Source organism: Mirounga angustirostris, unplaced genomic scaffold, assembly GCF_029215605.1.
Source record: "Mirounga angustirostris isolate CCGP_5_RB_7025 unplaced genomic scaffold, mMirAng1.0.hap1 SCAF_7, whole genome shotgun sequence".
NCBI classification, from domain to species: domain Eukaryota; kingdom Metazoa; phylum Chordata; class Mammalia; order Carnivora; family Phocidae; genus Mirounga; species Mirounga angustirostris.
The window spans coordinates 144,163,024-144,182,006 of NW_026991715.1; the positions used below are offsets into that span (position 1 = coordinate 144,163,024).

Here is an 18,983-nt window from a genome sequence, read left to right on the forward strand (position 1 = left end):
ATAATATATCTAAACTACTCCAAAGTATCGTTACTTAAACATGTAATCAACATAAAAACACTAATGAGATATTTTACAGTCCACCTTTTCTATGAAGTTTTGGAAACAAAGTAGGTATTTAATACTCTCCAACACATCTAAATTCACATCAGCCACATTTTTATTGCTCAATAGCCACATGTGGCCGGAAGCCACTATATTGAAGAACACATTTCTAGTGAAACTCTAGCTCGTGTTCATAAGGAAAGACTGAACAAAATGTTTACTGGTGCATTCCTTTTGAGAAAAAAATAATTTAAGACATTCATAATATCCAACAATAGGGAGCCAGATTAAGAAAATATCATGTAACATATGACAGGACCAACAAAGCAGTTTTCTTTTTCCCTAAAATCTAGCCTATACTCATAAAGATACAAATCTATCAGCCCGGGGTCATACATTATAAATTCAAGCAATGCTTCTTCTCAGGGAAGGTGTATAGGAATTGTTCTGGGATAGAGAAAAAGAACTTCACCATTCTAAGAACTATTTTATTTTATTGATTCAAAATAAAATTGAGCAAGTAATTTGATAAAACAATAATGATTTCAAGTCCTGGTTATTTGAAGGTTTATTGATTTATTTGAGAGAGAGAGAGAGCAAGAGAGGGAGAGGGAGAATGAGCAGGGGGAGGAGCCGAGGGAGAGGGAGGGAGAATCTACAAGCAGACTCCCTGCTGAGTGTGGAGCCCGATGCAGGGCTCTATTTCAGGACCCTGAGATCATGACCTGAGCCAAAACCAAGAGTCAGCTGCTTAACCAACTGAACCACACAGGTACCCCTCAAGTCCTGGTTATTGGGAACAGTATTCTTCATATCTTATTACATTTGCTATTTTGTGAATTTTAAATATTGCTTGTCATATATAAACTTTACTTAATATGGTTCTCTAGAAATTAGTATAGGATCCATTCAATTTCATTGCTTCTTCTGACACCACCACATCAATATAACGGTCACTATCATTATTTTATCTGATAATAATCTATTCAGAAAGAATCCAGTGTTGATTTTTTTTAAGGGTAAACATTGCAAAAATAATCTATCAGCTCTGAGGAGTAGAAATGAGGATTTACGGGAACAGGAAAAATTTTCTTCATCTCCTGTATATAGTTTCTTTTCCTAACATTTAAAATTTTACCATATGCACGCATTTAAGTTTAAAGCTAATTGAAAACTATTTAATCATATTTCATAATCACAGGCAATTGGGATTAAAGCTTCCAAACACATTTTTGATCTGTAGAGAAATGTTAATTTTGATTTATTTAGATTTTTCCACACTTAGATTCACAAAGACAAACAATTTTATTTGAGCTAATGAATCTAATTTGCCTTAATGAAATAAGAAACTATAATAAATGTGCTAATAATCAATCAGGAAGTCCTAGAATAAAAAAGATGTAATAAATACCTAAGTTACTACCAAAAAGCATTGCCAAGAAGAACATAACTCGTAACTTTTTCCCTTTTTTCCTGTAATGTCCAAGTGAAGGAAGATCACTTCAAATACCATCATAGATCTACCAACAGAGATTTCAAATGAAAAAGCAAGTATTTATAGTACAGTATATTTTAATTTGTTTTCCTACCAATCAACACGTTGCTGTGCCATCACCCAGCTGCCTCCACTCGGTTTTCCTCGGCCCTGCATTATCATGAAGCTTTACATACATTTTAGGTTTTCTCTTACCCCAAATCAAGGCTATATTTGCAAGAAGTTGCATCTAAATGACTCATAAAAGATATGCAATTAAACATGCAAAACTGATTACTGCATGGAATTGCCGCTGAAAGCATAACATTTTAGTGCAAACTTAGCATGATTTGAACACTTAACAGTAAACTGTCACAGCAACTGAACTCAAGGCTTTCCCGGGCTGTCAAACCGTTCGGCGTCCAACTCTGCAAACTAAACTGTGTCATCCAGCGAAAATTTACATATTTAATCATTAGGTGTGGCGGCCACAAGCACATACAAGAATTGCAAGGACAAACTGGAAGGGGCTATGTCGAAAATTGTTTGGAAAAGGGGAGGAGAGGACAACCCACCCACCCCCAACACTGCAGAAACATTCATGATAGAGCTGCTAAAACAGTGTTTTCCAAATTGTGACCTTTCTTTTCTTCTTTTTAAAAAACTTTTCCAGTTTTATGAAGGCAGATTTATTCATAAAAACTGTATACATTTGGGCTGTACAGTGTGATCTTTAAGGTGTACGAGGGGATGACTTAATTTATGTATATGTTGTGAAATGATTACCACAATTGAGTTAATTGGCACAACATTCCTGTGACCTTTGGAACACGAGCAGCTTACCAGAGCTCATCCGGGGCAGGCAAGGGTCTGCAGATACACCGACGGGACCGGAGCAAACCCTTCAAGTTTGGGGGATAGCCCATGCTGACCGCAGCCGAAGAAGATTTTCATTTTTTCCTGCATTAGGCGAAGATAGGTAGATAGTAGGAAGAGATGTGAAACTAACAGTGACTGGAACTTCTCAAAGTCAAGAAGCACATCCTCCAATTTTATGAGGCGAATGAAGTCAAGGATAAGTAGTAACTAACACCAGCCACCTGTGAAAAAGTGATAAAAAGCCGGGCGAGGTGGTTTAATTTCACTCCATCAGTACAGTGCTCACCTAAGCTATATGGTATTCCCTACTTTATTTCTTCTTTTTTAAAGGTTTTATTTATTTATTTGACAGAGGGAGAGAGCACAAGCAGGGGGAGCAGGAGAGGGAGAAGCAGGCTCCCGCCGAGCAGGGAGCCCGTTGAGGGGCTCGATCCCAGGACACTGTGATCATGACCTGAGCCGAAGGCAGATGCTTAATGACTGAGCCACCCAGGAGCCCCTTAACCACTATCTTTTCAAATACTTAGTTTTCTGCCATAATCTCTTTCTCTCCTCTCTTTATGGAGTTCCTGTTACAGTCTTTTTAGATATTTGGATATTGTCCAAAAGTTCCATGAGAAAGCTGTTCTCTTATGTTTTCTTTTTTTTTCAACATTTTCTTTTTCTGATCATATAATTTCCATTAATGTATCTTTGTGATATTAACTTTTTCCTCCATTAAACCTCTTATGGCCTGAATTGTGTCCCCCCAAAATCCCTGTGTTTAAATCTGAATCTCTAGCACATCAGAATGTGACCTTACTTGGGAATAGGGTCTTTGCAAATACAATTAAATTAAAATGAGATCATTAGGGTGGGCCCCAATCCAATATGACTTGTCCTTATAAAAAAGGGAATTTTGTTTACCGACTCACATATAGGGAAGATGAAGTCAGAGGTAGGGGTAGTAATTAATGTTTATTCAACAAATTCAGAAGGATTCAACATTGAAAATTTTTCAGATATGTTTCCACTTCTAGAATTTTCTTTTCACTTGTATTTATATGTTCTATCTTCCTCCTGATATATTCTTACCTTCTCACTGATGGCAAACTTATTTTTCTTTACAATATGAAGCATAGCTAAAAATACATGTGTAAAATCCTAACCTGATAATTCCAACATCTGGGTTATTGCGTTGCCAATATCCGTTGTTTTTTTTCTTGAGAATAAGACATGTTTTCCTATTTATTTTAGATCTAGTAATTTAAAATTATATCTTGTACTTTAAGGTCAGAATACATGACTCCCATCTCCTGCTCTGTTCTGGGTGCTGCCCAACCCCTTGCAGTATCTGTGGTTTTCTCCACCTTTCTCCTCCGCTTTTTTAAGCCCCTCTGATTGTGAATATCCTACCAGAATTTTAGCTGCTACATGTGAAGTCAACTGCAGTGTGCCTTCAGGCTAAAAGCTGCTGAAGATAAGCTATTCACCTTCTGTCTTTCTGTTCTTGAAAATTTCCACTTCGTTTTAGAATCTGCCTGCTTATATTCACATTACAGTAAGTTCAGATTGGTTTTTTTTCCCCTCCAGAGTGTATAGTTATCTTTTTTTTTTTTACAGCATATGTCCCTCAATATTTTCAAAAAATTTAATATTCTACATTTAATTCTATATACATATATGTATGGTCACTGGATTTTGTGGGGACAAGAATTACATATATTTATGGATAAGCACAAAACCAAAAGTATTCCTTATTTGTTTTAGATTTTTAAAAATCTGCATTACTTATTTATTTATCTATTACAAGAATGCATTTTGAATTTTCTAGGCCTTCATACATGAAATGTCATCTTTGTCTTATTACACTTTTGAATAGCTGTAAGATATAGGCCTCATGGTGCACGATGATTTTGTGAAGCACATAAGACTTTCCTCATAAATTGTATAAACATTTAATACAAAAATTACTTTAGCACCTCTATTTATCTTACTTCCCATTGCATTCTTCAAGTGTCCAATTCCATTTCCTAAATTTCTTTGTAAAATTCATACTAAGTTCTTTCTTGCCTGAGATATTTGCCTAGTGCCACACTAAATCATATTTAATGTATTGACTTGAAATTCCTAAAAAAAGGGAATTGAATGGGATTGTTGGCTCAAACAACTCCATCAGTGAAAATTGGACTGGAATAAAAACTTCATTTGTTGAAATGCAATTTATCTCTGTCATAAAACGTAAGATGTTGTGACAGTGCTTCATTTACAAAATGCAAGGCAGTTCTATCCAGATAATTAAGTCGTTGTATGTAATGTTGCTAACAGGGAAAGAAGTAAAAAAAAATAAAGTAAATATGCATATGTGATGTCATCTTCAAGGAGGGATAAGGCTGAGATGCCATTAATATTATCCATAGTCAGAAGCTTGTTACTATCTGATAACTAAAAGATTCAATCTCTAAATAATGTAATATGTATAGAAAGTTGCACAATTCAAATTTTCCCAGAAATCAGATTTCTGTTCTGTGAGCTAACAAATACTTAAATAAAGTTACAAATATGGTGTTTATCTTAAAATGTGCTGACTAAAAAAGAAAGTGTACATTTTTACTATAAAAAACAAATTTTTTCCACTGATAGTTTCTTTTGTATCCTGAGAAGTAAAAAAAAAAAAGTTCATATTGATTTAAGAAAATTCCTTAGCACCTTTAAAAATCCAAAATCAGGGTGCCTGCGTGGCTCAGTAGGTTAAATATCTGCCTTCGACTCAGGGCATGATCCCAGGGTCTTGGGATCAAGTCCCCCGTCTGGCTCCCTGCTCAGCGGGAAGCCTGCTTCTCCCTCTCTTGCTTCCCCTGCTTGTGCTCTCTCTCTCTCTCTGTTAAATAAATAAATAAAATCTTCAAAAAAAATCTAAAATCAAAAACTTTATTTATTTATTTATTTTTTTAGCAATAATGATTTCCTAACTTGTGGTGGATTAGGCTAAATCATCATGTTCTTCATTAGAATGAAATTCAGATTCATTTACAGTAATAAGTATTAAAATCAACTAAATCAGCACATTCAGAAGAGTATCGGCTCTACTGACTGGATTGAGATAATCTACAGAAAGGATTTACTTTCTATACATTAGTTTTCTGTACATGTGTTGTTACATAGACATAGGATTGGATTTTCACACCAAAATTACTTACCTACCCCCACTCCAAATGAACCCAAATCTACCTCTCTTTACTCTTTTTTTTATTTGTTTTTTACTTGATGCCCAAGCTAATCTATATTTCTAATGAATGAATATCATGCCTTAATATGATTGTATATTTTTATCTAGCCAAATTTTTACTTGTAAATAAATTTTTTTCAATTTAGACAGAACTATGTACCCATATTTTTGAAATTTGTTGAGATGATTTCTTAATGGTTGAATGAGTCACTTTTCAATTCTTTGGTTTCATTGTCAAATTGATCTTCATATAGGCTATTTGCATTTTCCTTGCCAAAGGCAGGTGGTGTGGGACTGCTTAAATCCTAGCAAATTGGCCAACAAAAAATTTGACCAAACTTTTATAAACCTTGCCAATCTAATTTTTGTAACCTATCACATGTATTTTATTATAACAGCATATTGTATAGGATATAATTTCAAAAATTTACTATTTAATATACAATGTATATGTTTATAATATATTTACATATTTGATATTTGATTTACCTTATCACTATTATGTATATTTATTTCTTCTTAGAAAATTCAAAAATAAAACTAATTTACAGTACCTTTGTATTCTTTGTATTGTGAATTCCTAGGGAATGTTTTCCTCCTATCTTTTTCCTCCTATGTTATTTTTTGTCCAGTTACCTTGCAAGAGCTTTTGTTGCCGTTTCCCAGTTAAGAAGTGGTTAAATAAGACTGAAGCTTAGGGGCGTCTGGTGGCTCAGTTGGTTGAGTGGCTGCCTTCGGCTCAGGTCATGATCCTGGAGTCCCGGGATCGAGTCCTGCATCGGGCTCCCTGCTCACCGGGGAGTCTGCTTCTCCCTCTGACCCTCCCCTCTCTTGTGCTCTTTCTCTCGCTCTCTCTCTCAAATAAATAAATAAATAAATCTTAGAAACAAACAAAAAAGATTGAAGTTTAAATAAGATGGGAATTTATTTCTCTCTCCCAGAAAAGATGAAAGATACAAAGCTTTCATGACATCCCTCTTCCAGAGTCATTCAGTAACTCCTCTCCTTTTGGAACACAATGTTAATATTTCTAGTCTGGGAGCCTTGTACCCACCCTCTGTGGGAGAGAGACCAAGAGGAAGAGATGGAAGGGATAGCCCCACTGTTCTAAGAGGAAAACCTCTGGAAGCTGCCACAGCTGCCCTTCCTGTAAGTAGGCAATTCTTTAATTTTCTTTTTTGTTGTTGTGGTTGTTGTTGTTTTTGTTTTTTTAATTCTTTAACTTTCTGACCTCTGGTTTTAGAAATATAAAATGTGTCTACATCCCAAAATTAAAAAAAAAAAGACTACCTCAAATATGTTAGCAGTTTAATAATTCTGATATGAACTAAAATCCATCTGAAATCTGTCGCCATATGGGGAGGAGACAGGGACTCAGCCTTCATCTATATGGTCTTAGCACCATTTATTAAACAATGCAGTCTTTCTACAACTGGCCCTGAATGTCATGGCTATGCTGCCTTGCTTTCACACCCATATTTGAGCTGGTCACCTGGGCTTGCTTGCTTTCTTTTTTCTTCTTTTCCACTTGGGCTTTCTTTTCCATTTTGTCATGTCATAAACACCATTAGGGACTTGACTGAGAGTACATTAAATTTCGTGTTTTTAACACAAGCTTCAGAAATAAATTAAGGCATGGCTGTAGCCAACTCTGCTGCATTCTCTGGTTCTACTTTCCATTTCGGTTCATGCTTAGCTCTTCTGTCTGAACGAGGTCATCAGAGAGGCTTATGCAGGTTTCAGCAGACGGTGGCCACAATGAAGGCTCTGAGCCCTTTAACTAGTGTGTGACTGCTGGCAGTTTTATTTCTCACCCCTGCCTCTCGCCTTTGCATCCCACACTGGGGGAAGCTGGCAAGCTGACTGGGAGGCCTGGGTGCTCCCTCCTCTGGCATCAGCTGGAGATTCAAACCACACCCTCAAGAACCCTCACCCTGACCCCAGCGCTAACCACAGTAAAATCTCAGACGAGTTGCCTTTCCGAGACATTTTGTACTCACTTGAGAAGCCTTCCCTGCTCTCACCAGAGTCATCAATTATGTAAGTAATACACTTTTTCATATCTTCTTGGGGGGTGTGTGTGTGAATATCATCATTAGTGACATAACCCAAACCAAATTTTGGGTGGAGGGTTTATCTGACTCTGAAGGTGGAGCATAAGAACAACATATCCCAAATTACGCCATGCGAGCAATAGAGGGTGCTTCCACACCTCTCAGGAGTGCCTACAGTATTCCTGCTCCTTATAGCATTTACACCTGTGCCATAGAGAGCCATAGAGTGCAACCAGTGCTCACTTCTTCCCACAGCTGCATCATTTTATTTCCTCTCCATCTTACTACTAAACCCTTCATTTTCCCTTTTGCCACTTCTTTCTTGGATCTTTCTTTTTCAGCATCTCAACATTGCACTATTTGTTATGCTTTGGGAGGCAGTTTTCTCCATATCCAAGCAAGGCACTCCATACTTGTTCTAGTCCATGATGCACGCTTCTATTTTTTTTTTTTTTTTTTTTTTTTTTAGTGACTCACCACTATTTTAACCTGGAATGAATAAAAGCACATAATGTTTGAAATACAGAGATCCAACAAAGGTTCACACCACAAAGTCAAATACCTTCCAGATTAACTTCACCTATTTTAAGGTGACCACTACTCAGGCCAGGAGAATTCCCATCAGCACAGTCAGGATAGAGCTGATTTCCCTATAGAATGCTGCTCAGTGGATATCCAGCTTCATTTGCATTTTCAGCTTTGATATTAGAGAACTCTCTTAATCCAAGGATTTACCCTCTCAAATTGGGGATTTTCTTTCATCTCATTCCCCTCTTCCTGGTATAAATTAACCTCGCTTTCTTAAGGTAATGTTTGTGAAGCAATTTTTTAATAGTAGCCAAAGTTCCTAAATTCTTAACCCACCTGTCTACTATTGCTTAAGTCATCTTCAGAAGCATCTTCAAGTATACCTACCCCTGAATCCATATAAACACACATTCACGCAGGAAAATGAGGACTGTAGACCCAAACTCTCCATTGGAAACCCCTGCTCTGGTCGGCTTGTTCCAGAATATGTAGCATAATGAAAGCATCTTGTTCTTCTGGGTGCACAAACTACACTGAGAGCAAACACAGCTAAAGCCTATAAGTTACAGACCTTTCTTGTACAAGTTGCTACCTTTGAACACAGGCTGTTTTACTAAGGCTCAGAACTTCCGGTCCAGGTTATTTATCCCACGTTTCATTTGCACCTGCTCCATGTTGGAGACCTAATGTATGAGATTAAAAAAAGTGCTTCTTCTGGGGGACCTGGAAGTTCCTGATGGAACTGCATGCTGTGTGGAGAGGGAAGGGGTTGAGAGGATCTCCATTCTAGCCGAATTCAGAAGAGACAGACAAAGACAGCACCCACCAGGCAGAAGCCTGAAATTTTAAAAACCTTGTGTAACATGTTGAGAAATCCAATCTCAACCTTGACTCAGGAACGAGGAGGAAGAGTACCTTGAACTCCCCCTAACGGTCCACAGTGCTCTAGAACTGGACTGAACACAGAGACTCAGCCAACAAGCCTGAGGTCCCTTTGCAGGACAAACACCCAACCACACATATTAATAAACCACTTTAGCACAGGGATGGTGGTATTTTTATAACAAATCTTTTTTTATGTTGTCTTCCCCTTCTTGAACTACTCTGGAGACTACAAGTATTTGATTTACTCATGTGCTACTTGGCTGTCACCAAGAAGTTAACAAAAGCAAAGCAAGCATAAAAGGAAACTAATTATTCATATATATTGTATACTTTCCTCTTGCAGTATGCTCTTTGCTTTTCTTGGAAATTATATACTAACTATCAGGTCTCTTCACTATACCCTGAATTTCTCCTTACTGGGAGAAGGCAAACCAAACCCTTGGTGTATTTTGCTCTGGTACATCTGTTCTTTTGTGAAAAAGATAAGAAAAAATAAGGAGACCTAGCACTATTTCCCTACAAATCTTTTTCTTTTTCCACATGAATTATTTAGCTGCACTAAAGGAAGGCATCCTTAGAATGTAAACATACCAAGAGATGGATAATAACAAATGTATCCAAGAAAATGTCAATGAGCTTTACTTACCCTGCTTCTTTCTGAAAGCCCATCAAATGTGCACCATATCAGAAGTATGAATCATACTCAAAAGAAGTTGCATTGTTACAGGAAGCTTTAATCAGATATAGAGAAATACATTTCAAAGAAGAATGGTGTATTCCAAAGCTCTAGTGGCAAGACAAATGGCAGAAGCATGGAAACTCTGTTAAAATAGAAATATTTTTAATAAAATAGTTCATGAACTGGTAAGTAAAATTGACTGGAGGTGGGATTCTTCTCCTACTAAAAATAAATTTAACCTGATTTCAAAACCAAATTGAGAGGAAAGAGATGAAATTTAATCCATCCAGAAACCACTTATAACATGAAACCCATTTTTATGCTTTTTCGTAAATGTGGCCAAAATTGCCTTTGTCACTGGTTAAAGAGAAGGGAAAAAAAAAAAGGTTTCTTGATTTAGTAGTAAGGGTATAGATATTTTATGAGACAGTTCCTGAGAACTATTTCCTATCTAAGACTTTGACATTTTTGAAATGCAGCCATCAACACATATAAAACTGTTAAGATAAACTCCAATAAAAAATTGCAGAAACATATTGCATTGGTATTGAATTTCAGTATACTAATTAATGAGGACTAAACACTAATAATATTATACAAAATACAAAAAAATCACAACCTTAATATTAAATAAGCAATATTAAGATACTTCAGTAACAAATACAGTGCTTGACTAAATTCATTTTCATGGTAGTGTTACTCCCTTACATAATATGTAGAATAATAAGAATTTTTATAAAAAGGTTTGTCACATCTTTAGGCTGCATGAATTGGCTTATTGATGATTTCTGAAACTTTTCCCAATTCCACTTTAATATACCAAAACACATTCATATGATGGCAATGAAGTCTTCAGCAGCAAAATTTTAATCCCAGGAAAATTTAACACCTTAAACACTGCACTGTGGAACTTGTATGGTAGTGAAACTTAGAAACAACCTAACTGCCCAAAGTAGTATTTTTAATAAAACTATTGTATTGCCATAAAATGAAAGATTATGGACCTATTAGAAACAGTAATTTGTGTATCTATTTATCAAAATTAGAATAGATCTGTGATAGGTTAAGGGAAAGCAGGGATTTGGGGCACAAGTTAATATGTACATATTTACATTAAAAATAATAGGTTGTGGGGCACCTGGGTGGCTCATTCAGTTAAACATCAGTCTCTAGGTTTCAGTTCAGGTCATGATATCAGGGTCGTGAGATCAAGCCTCCCGTCAGGCTCTGCGCTCAACACAGAGTCTGCTTGAGATTCTGTTTCTCCCTCTGCCACATCCCCCTTTTCTTTCTCAAATAAATATATCTTTTTTTAAAAAAACACTCTTTGTTTAAAAAAATGATAATGGGTTGTAATCATTAGCAAACAAGTTTGTTAAGAGATGGGATTGTGTCTGTCTTATTCATTACTCTCTTCCTAGCATTCCTGCTAATGTGTGCCTAACTGGTATGCGTCCTAATTAAATCCATATTTCCATCTCATCATAGTTATTTCCATACGGCCTCTTGGTTATCCTGCTTCAGACCAAGGTATTTGTACTAGTTTGCTATGGCTGACTTAACAAAATACCATGAGCCATCTACCATCTGTCTATTTATCTATCTATCCATCTATCTATGCCTTTCCAAAAGCAGGATAACACATGGACATATGTAACAATATTATAATATCCACTTCTGTTTGGTATAAAACTTTATAGAAATGAGAGTGATATAATACAAGAGTTACATTTCACATCGAAAATTCAATCTTAACCTGCACACTCACTACTACAAATTTCATATACACTGGATCCTGTGTGTTTGTCCAGTTCTGGCTGGCATCGTGCATCTCTGAGCTCATTTGACTGTCATTACAACATCGCTGTCACTGAGTCATTCAACAGTGTGAGAAAGTACTTCACTAAGTTTTCTTTTTAAAATGCTTCGGTGTCCCTTTGTCATACAGCTAATTTCTGTGATGCCCAGTATACATTTTTCTCTTAATTGTTGATTTTATGGTTGGTATTGAAGTAGATTTCAGATTGATTCCCACATGCCATTCCCCTCAAAGCAAGCCTGTTCAAATGCTTGTAAACAAATGGAGTAAATAAGCAGATATCTAAGCACCCTCATGACATATGCAGTTTACATAAAAATATCTCATGCAAGGGGTGCGTGGATGGCTCAGTTAGAAAAGCAAGCAACTCTACATCTCAGGGTCCTGAGTTCGAGCCCCATGTCAAGTGTAGAGATTATTTAAATAAAGAAAAAAACTTAAAATAGAAAAAATTATCTCGGGGCACCTGGGTGGCTCCGTAGGGAGCCTGCTTCTCCCTCTGTCTCTGCCTCTCTCTCTCTCTCTCTCTGTCTCTCATGAATAAATAATCAAATCTTTAAAAAAGAAAAGAAAAGAAAAGAAAAAATTATCTCATGCGTGTCTCTCCTCCACTGGGATTTGATATACTACTTTTTCGAAGTAACTGTAGGCTTTCAGATTGCGTCATTGCACAGTGGAATTTAGGAATCTATGTTAGAAGGCAAATCAACCATGGACTGCTTACTGAAAGTTATCTAGGGAGTAAAGCGAGAGAACTATGGTATTAAATAACAAATTTTTATTGTGGTAAGAATACTGAAGAGTTCTATCTTCAAAACAAATTTTGAAGTCCACATTTCCATATTGTTAACTATATGTACAATGTTGTACAGTAGATTTCTAGAACTTACTCATCTTATATAACTGACTTCATGCCCAATGAATGACAACTCCCATTCTCCCTCCCCCAGCCCTGACAATCACCATTCTACTCTCTGCTTCTTTGAGTTTGACTCTCATAGATACCTCATACAAGTGGAATCATACAGTATTTGTCCCTCTCTAACTGGTTTATTTTTGTTAGCATAATATCTTTAAGGTTTATCCTTATAAATGGTTTATCCTCAATAGTTTATCCATAAAAGAAGGCAGGATTTCCTTCTTTTATAAAACTGAATAACATTTCAATATATATATTTATATACATATATATGTGTGTATGTTTCTATTCAAAATTAGTAAATTCATAAAATCTACATAATATAAATAAATATATTCATAAAATAATTTAAAGTGTTATATTCACAAGACTGCCTTCAAAGTATTATTATAGCATGCATTTCATATAATACTAGTTAAATATGTACCTAGTACTTTAAAAATAACATTTAATTGAACCATTTCAAGAAATCTTTAAAGTATGTATTATCATTAATATTTTATTGCTACTTATTTAGAGATACTTAACAAATTAAAGAACTGATTCAGAGTAACAGTGCAATAGTGTGTTTAAATGTGTCTCTAATGTGATTTAGTAGTACTTTAATTATAGGTTAAAAACATTCTCTTTCTAGTGCCTAGGATTAATAAAAATCAACCTACAAATTATATTATATATATAAGCATAACATATATTAAATTATAAGTGTATAATAGTCATTTTAAGCATAATTCTTATAATTATAGGTATTTAAGTATTATTCATATATAGTTAATGATAAGTAATTGTAAGTACAATTTATAATTATGTATAATTGGTAGAGAGGTAGAGAGCTATATACTCAAAAGCTTCTGTATTCTACCCTGAAAATTAACTTACTCTTTTTTTTATTATATTATTTTACTGTGGAAATACATCCTAAGGACCAATGCGAATTCAGAGTTTTAGAACTACATCTGTATCTCTTTGCCAATCCTAATCATCCCTCATCTGTAGGCAGAGTGATAATCCGGCCTGGAGAGAAAGAAGGGAGGCAAAATATGGAGTCAGGGACTGTGGCTCCAGGGTTAGCTAAGACTCTATCACCTATTTCATATGGAAAACTTGAAGATCTGTACAAGTGCTTAAAACAGATCCAGAAGCATGTTATACTCCGTATACGGCTCAGTGTGTTATTTCTCTTTGTTTCTATAGAAAACGTCAGCCATGGATAGCATGGATATTGCTAAGTCTCTTGTTATTAAAAATGATACTATTTTAAAAGGTCTGTAGGATAAGAAGCAGGGATTTAGCTGTGTTGAGACTGTCTGGTCTGCAGCTTAATTATACATATTTCACTTCTAATTAGTTTTGAATGACTTGAAGGTGAGACCTGTGATGTTTTTGGTATCAGTTTCATCCTCTGTTGGTATTTTGTCTCTTAGATAGCAAAGGGTTATATACAGATTTAACTCTACTCTTCTGGACCCCTCCATTCTTTTCCAACTCAATACATTGCTCCATCATCTGTAAATGTCTCATGATTAAAACCAATCATGCATCTATTGCTTTTTTAGATTATGATTAATTCTGCCAGCCCACAGGGCCATCTCAAGCTTCTCTCTTCCTATAGAAAGCCTAGTAGAATCCTCTATCTTATGACATGCACAAAATTCAGAGTAAATTCAGACTCAGCAAATGTCCCTAGGTTTGAATTGGTCATTAATCTCAGTTCCACTAGGAATGACAGATACATATATATATACATATATATATGTATATATATATATTTTTTTCTTCTTCTTCATTGATTTTAAGTGTTTGCCACAAGATTGGTGCCTTCACTGGCTTCCTACTAACTGCTACATACTTCTTGGAAGGAAAGCTCTTGGAATTTATTTATTTACACTTTATACCCTGACTTAAATATTCCTCTGCCCTAGGGTATTAAAATCTCTAATGTAGACTATGGAAAATTAGGAATATAAATATTTGGAAAATATATGCATGAAAATACATAAATAAATCCTTATATTTAAAGCATGCAGAATAACTTTTGATAATTATAATGCTATATAAATGAGTGCTTTCATTCTATCAATATAGTTCATAGTAAGTTCTTTAAATTGTTAAAATTTAGTCTTTAAGTCAAACACATGAGATATATTTTAGTGTAAATGTCAGAAAGTTGACATATTATATAAAGCTTTCCAAATAACTAAAGGGAAAATGACAATTTAAGAACAGTCCAACAAAAGGGAGGAGAGTCAGAAGGAAGTAAAGAATAATCTGCACAAAGTACAAAATAAAATAAAGGCAACGTCAGTTTGCCACTTTCACTAATCATAAATTTAAGTGGTTAAAAATTTCTAGTTTGGCAGAGAAAGACATGTATCATATGATCTCACTGATACGAGGAATTCTTAATCGCAGGAAACAAACTGAGTGTTGTTGGAGTGGGGGGTGGGCTGGGAGGGATGGGGTGACTGGGTGATAGACACTGGGGAGGGTATGTGCTCTGGTAAGCGCTGTGAATTGTGCAAGACTGTTGAATCTCAGATCTGTACCTCTGAAACAAATAATGCAATATATGTTAAGAAAAAAAAAAAAGAAGAAGAAGACGGTAGCGGGAGGGGAAGAATGAAGCGGGGGAAATCGGAGGGGTAGACGAACCATGAGAGACAATGGACTCTGAAAAACAAATAGGGTTCTAGAGGGGAGGGGGGTGGGAGGATGGGTTAGCCTGGTGGTGGGTATTGAGGAGGGCACATTCTGCATGGAGCACTGGGTGTTATGCACAAACAATGAATCATGGAACACTTCATCTAAAACTAATGATGTAATGTATGGGGATTAACATAAGAACAAAAAAAAATTTCTAGTTTGGGAACACTTTGTGATACTAGGAAAATGGAACAAGAGAAAAATAAAGATTAAAAACTTAAAAAAAACTAACACTTTTATCAGTTAACATTTTCCACAAGCCTCAAGAACTTTTTTAAATACTCAACTAATGAATCATTGAACACTATATCAAAAACTAATGATGTACTATACAGTGGTTAACTGAACATAATAAAAAAATAAATAAAATAAAATGACATGAAAAAATATATTTGTATTAGGGCTGTTCTTTTGGTGTCAAATCTCTCAACATGTGTTTGGCTCAAGTATCTATTTTTACTTCATTTGGGGGATACAATTGCTGGGCATAAGGTTGTGGATCAGTAGTTATTTTCTTTAAAAAATGTCAAGGTATTCCACCACCTACCATATTATATAGTTTCTTTAGAAATGTCAGTGGTCAACTTAATTGCAGTATTTCAAAGCAATGTGTTATTTTCTCATTTTTTCTTGACTTCTGATGTTAAAAATTGTGAAATTGTTAAGGTTGGAATAATATTTGTATTCTGAATAATGTAATAATATTTTCAGAGTAGAATATATTTTGAATCTAAATAGAAATTAAGATATTAGCTGATAACATTAATCTAATCAGGGATTAAAATGATCCCAAATTGGGTTTTATTCTTTGAGAAGAATTTATGATATGTACTTCACCACAGTTTCTAGAATACAGGCTGTGTTTCGATGTCTCAAGTGAAAGCCTAGATTATTTACCACATATCATTTCTTAATAGGCCATAACTACCAATTTTTATCATTCCAGCTCCATGAGAATACCAAGTTTATATTAGCTTCCCAACAAATTTTGAATTGGTTAAATCATATATTCATTGGTAAAGACATGCAAAAATTTAATTATAGCTAAATTTCAAAAAAATTGTATACTAAGATAAAATAAATGCCCATATCAGAAAAATAAAATATAAAATTACCAGTATAATAAAATATGCTATGATGAGAGCTTGACCAAGTCAAGACCTAGATGCAAAATCATAGTGGCTTCAGTGAATCTGAGATATAAAGCTGGTGAAAATAACCATATGCAATTATTTCGTATTGGCTAAGCAGGATCATTGAAAGATAAGGAGAGTCAGTCATTGGAGGGCATACAAGGTGAAAGGAAGGGTATTTTATTATTAGTTTTGTTAATGTTTTTGGTTTTATTTCAAGATGGAAAAGAGTTGGCATTGTCATGTATCTAAAAAAAGTATTAGTATTATTAGTATTAGTAAGAGGTCAAAATATTAGAAAAGAGAATATATTTCCATTAAACACAATGGACACTTACCCTGTATATTTGAGAAGAGATGTAATACCCAACTGTCAAAGCAATTTTGAGATTTGGGGGCATAGAAAAGACCCCAATAAATTTTGGGTGGCTACACAGCCATATTAAACTTCAAGGGAACATGAAAGTTTGATCTTCCCATGTTCCTGGAAGGAAAAGAAAACCAGAAACATGATAACCAGCTCTAATGTCTAAAACAATGCATGAGATTCGGGTGTGGATACTTCAGTTTTTTACTGCTAACATCTCATATACGCATCTTCAAATTCATGTCAAAAACCTCTAAGATTATTCTACTGTCTAAACTAGTAACACATCAAAAAATGTTTTTCTTCTGAAAATTCCAAACCGGTTTAAATCTCCATGTTCTTCATACTTCCACAACACCCTTCTTTCTTCTTCCAAACACAACACATTATTCTCAGCTAAGATTGTATGTATCTTTTTCTGTGACTTATTTTGCAAGTCTCTATGGCAGAATTAATTATTGTCGGTCATGAGGGTGGTGGGGTTTTTGTTTCATTGTTATTTTAAAAATGCATTTGTAATAATGTATGCTAAAAGTATGCCATGTATTTCTTTAATTGTAAAAGTAAATCATGAGCTCCTAGAGGGCAGGAAGCTTGACTCCTTAATCCTTAAAAATATGCCTAACCCCCTCAAGACTCTGTCCATCCTTACTGTTCAAGAAATGTCCATCCTAACTGTTCAAGAAATGTCTATTAAGTAAACAAATTAAGTAATGTTTGAAAATATGAATAAAGTGTCTGAGTGGACAATATTCTGTGCAGGGCATTGAATACGACAGTGTAACTAATACTGGGTTATATTGCCACTGAAAAAAAGAAAGTATTGTAAGCACACTGAAATATATACAGACTGCCATTTTAGATGCATTGACATGATCTCTCAGGATCAGAAGAGAGGGAGAGAATTTGAGGAGAAGTAGGAAAGTCTTGCCAAAATGTGACATACAATCTTTCTCTTATCTCTAAAATATGTTGAAAGGCCTCTGAAAGTAAGGAACAGCCCTGATGTATGTATTCATTTCCTAGATATGCCAAGCAATACTGGCTTCATAAGTTGAATAGTTAATATTAACACCATTGAATTAAAATGCAACACATTTGTAACCATGATTTTAGAAGAAAATTAGTATGCACAGGTACAGCAATTTTTTGATTACTCATTTAGTATTATATCAACTGCAAATATCAGAATACCCAACTAATAGCGGCTACAGAAATAGAGACTTAATTATGCTACTGCCAGGGAATCTTATAGAAGGTCAACAAATTAACCTGTCTATCCATCTTTTCAACCATTCTCAGTGTATTGCCCTGAATCTCATTATGCTATCTCCTTATTCAATTGCACTTTTCATGCCCAAATTCAAAGACAGTGTGCATGGGAAGCGAAGGGGCTTTTCTTCACATGGATCTTTTCTCTCTCAGAAACCCACCAGAAGACTCTGCCTTATTGCCTTATAGGATATATAAATATATTCATAGGGGGCACCTGGATGGTTCAGTCGATTAAGCGTCTGACTCATGACTTCAGCTCAGGTCATGATCTCAGGGTCATTAGATCAAGCCCTGCATTGGGTTCTGCACTCAGTGTGAAGTATGCTTGAGATTCTCTCTCTCCCTCTGTTCTCCCCCCCCCCACTCTCTCTCTCTCAAAATAAATAAATAAATGAAATTTTAAAACAAATAAATAAATATATCCATAGCCATGTCCAATTGCAAACCAAGCTGAGAAAGCAACTCTCTGGGAAAGTTGCACAGGGTTGTCATTGTCCCTCAAAAATATTTTGCTTTTGTTTTGTTTTGTTTTGTTTTGTTACACAAGGAAGGAGTAAAATGGCTGCTTGATAACCAAATAATATTGTCTGCCATGTTTTTGCTGACTTATGAAAGAATGAGAAGTTTGAAATGGGTATTGAAGAATTGAATCTCTATTCAGAATCCTCTGTATGAAGAGTCTGTGGATGGTCTCCATATGTTAACTGATTCGGAATTCTCATCATTCAACACGTTGCTTATAAAGATTCTTCTGGGGCGCCTGGGTGGCTCAGTCGGTTGGGTGTCTGCCTTCGTATTGGGTCATGGTCCTAGGGTCCTGGGATCAAGTCCTGCATCAGGCTCCCTGCTTTGTAGGAAGTCTGCTTCTCCCTCTATCCCTCCCCTGACTCGTTCTCTCAATCTCTCTCAAAAAAATAAATTTGAAAAAAAAAAAAAAAAGACTGCTCTGATGCATTGGCTGATACTGATATCCCCTGCTTTTCTTCCTTGTTCCTAGCCAACTCTCTCTGTCTCA

The 18,983-nt window shown here is 35.4% G+C and overlaps 1 long non-coding RNA gene across 1 annotated transcript in view; it reads right to left on the reverse strand.

Annotated features, from left to right (window-relative positions):
* Positions 1-16,864, reverse strand: part of LOC135365270 (uncharacterized) — a 29,280-nt gene extending 12,416 nt beyond the window's left edge. Inside the window, exons 1-2 of the long non-coding RNA XR_010412913.1 lie at positions 16,665-16,864; positions 2,363-2,479 (exon numbers count right to left, since the gene is read on the reverse strand). This is a non-coding gene — a long non-coding RNA (uncharacterized LOC135365270). The remainder of the gene's footprint in view (positions 1-2,362; positions 2,480-16,664) is intronic.
* Positions 16,865-18,983: the final 2,119 nt, after the last annotated feature.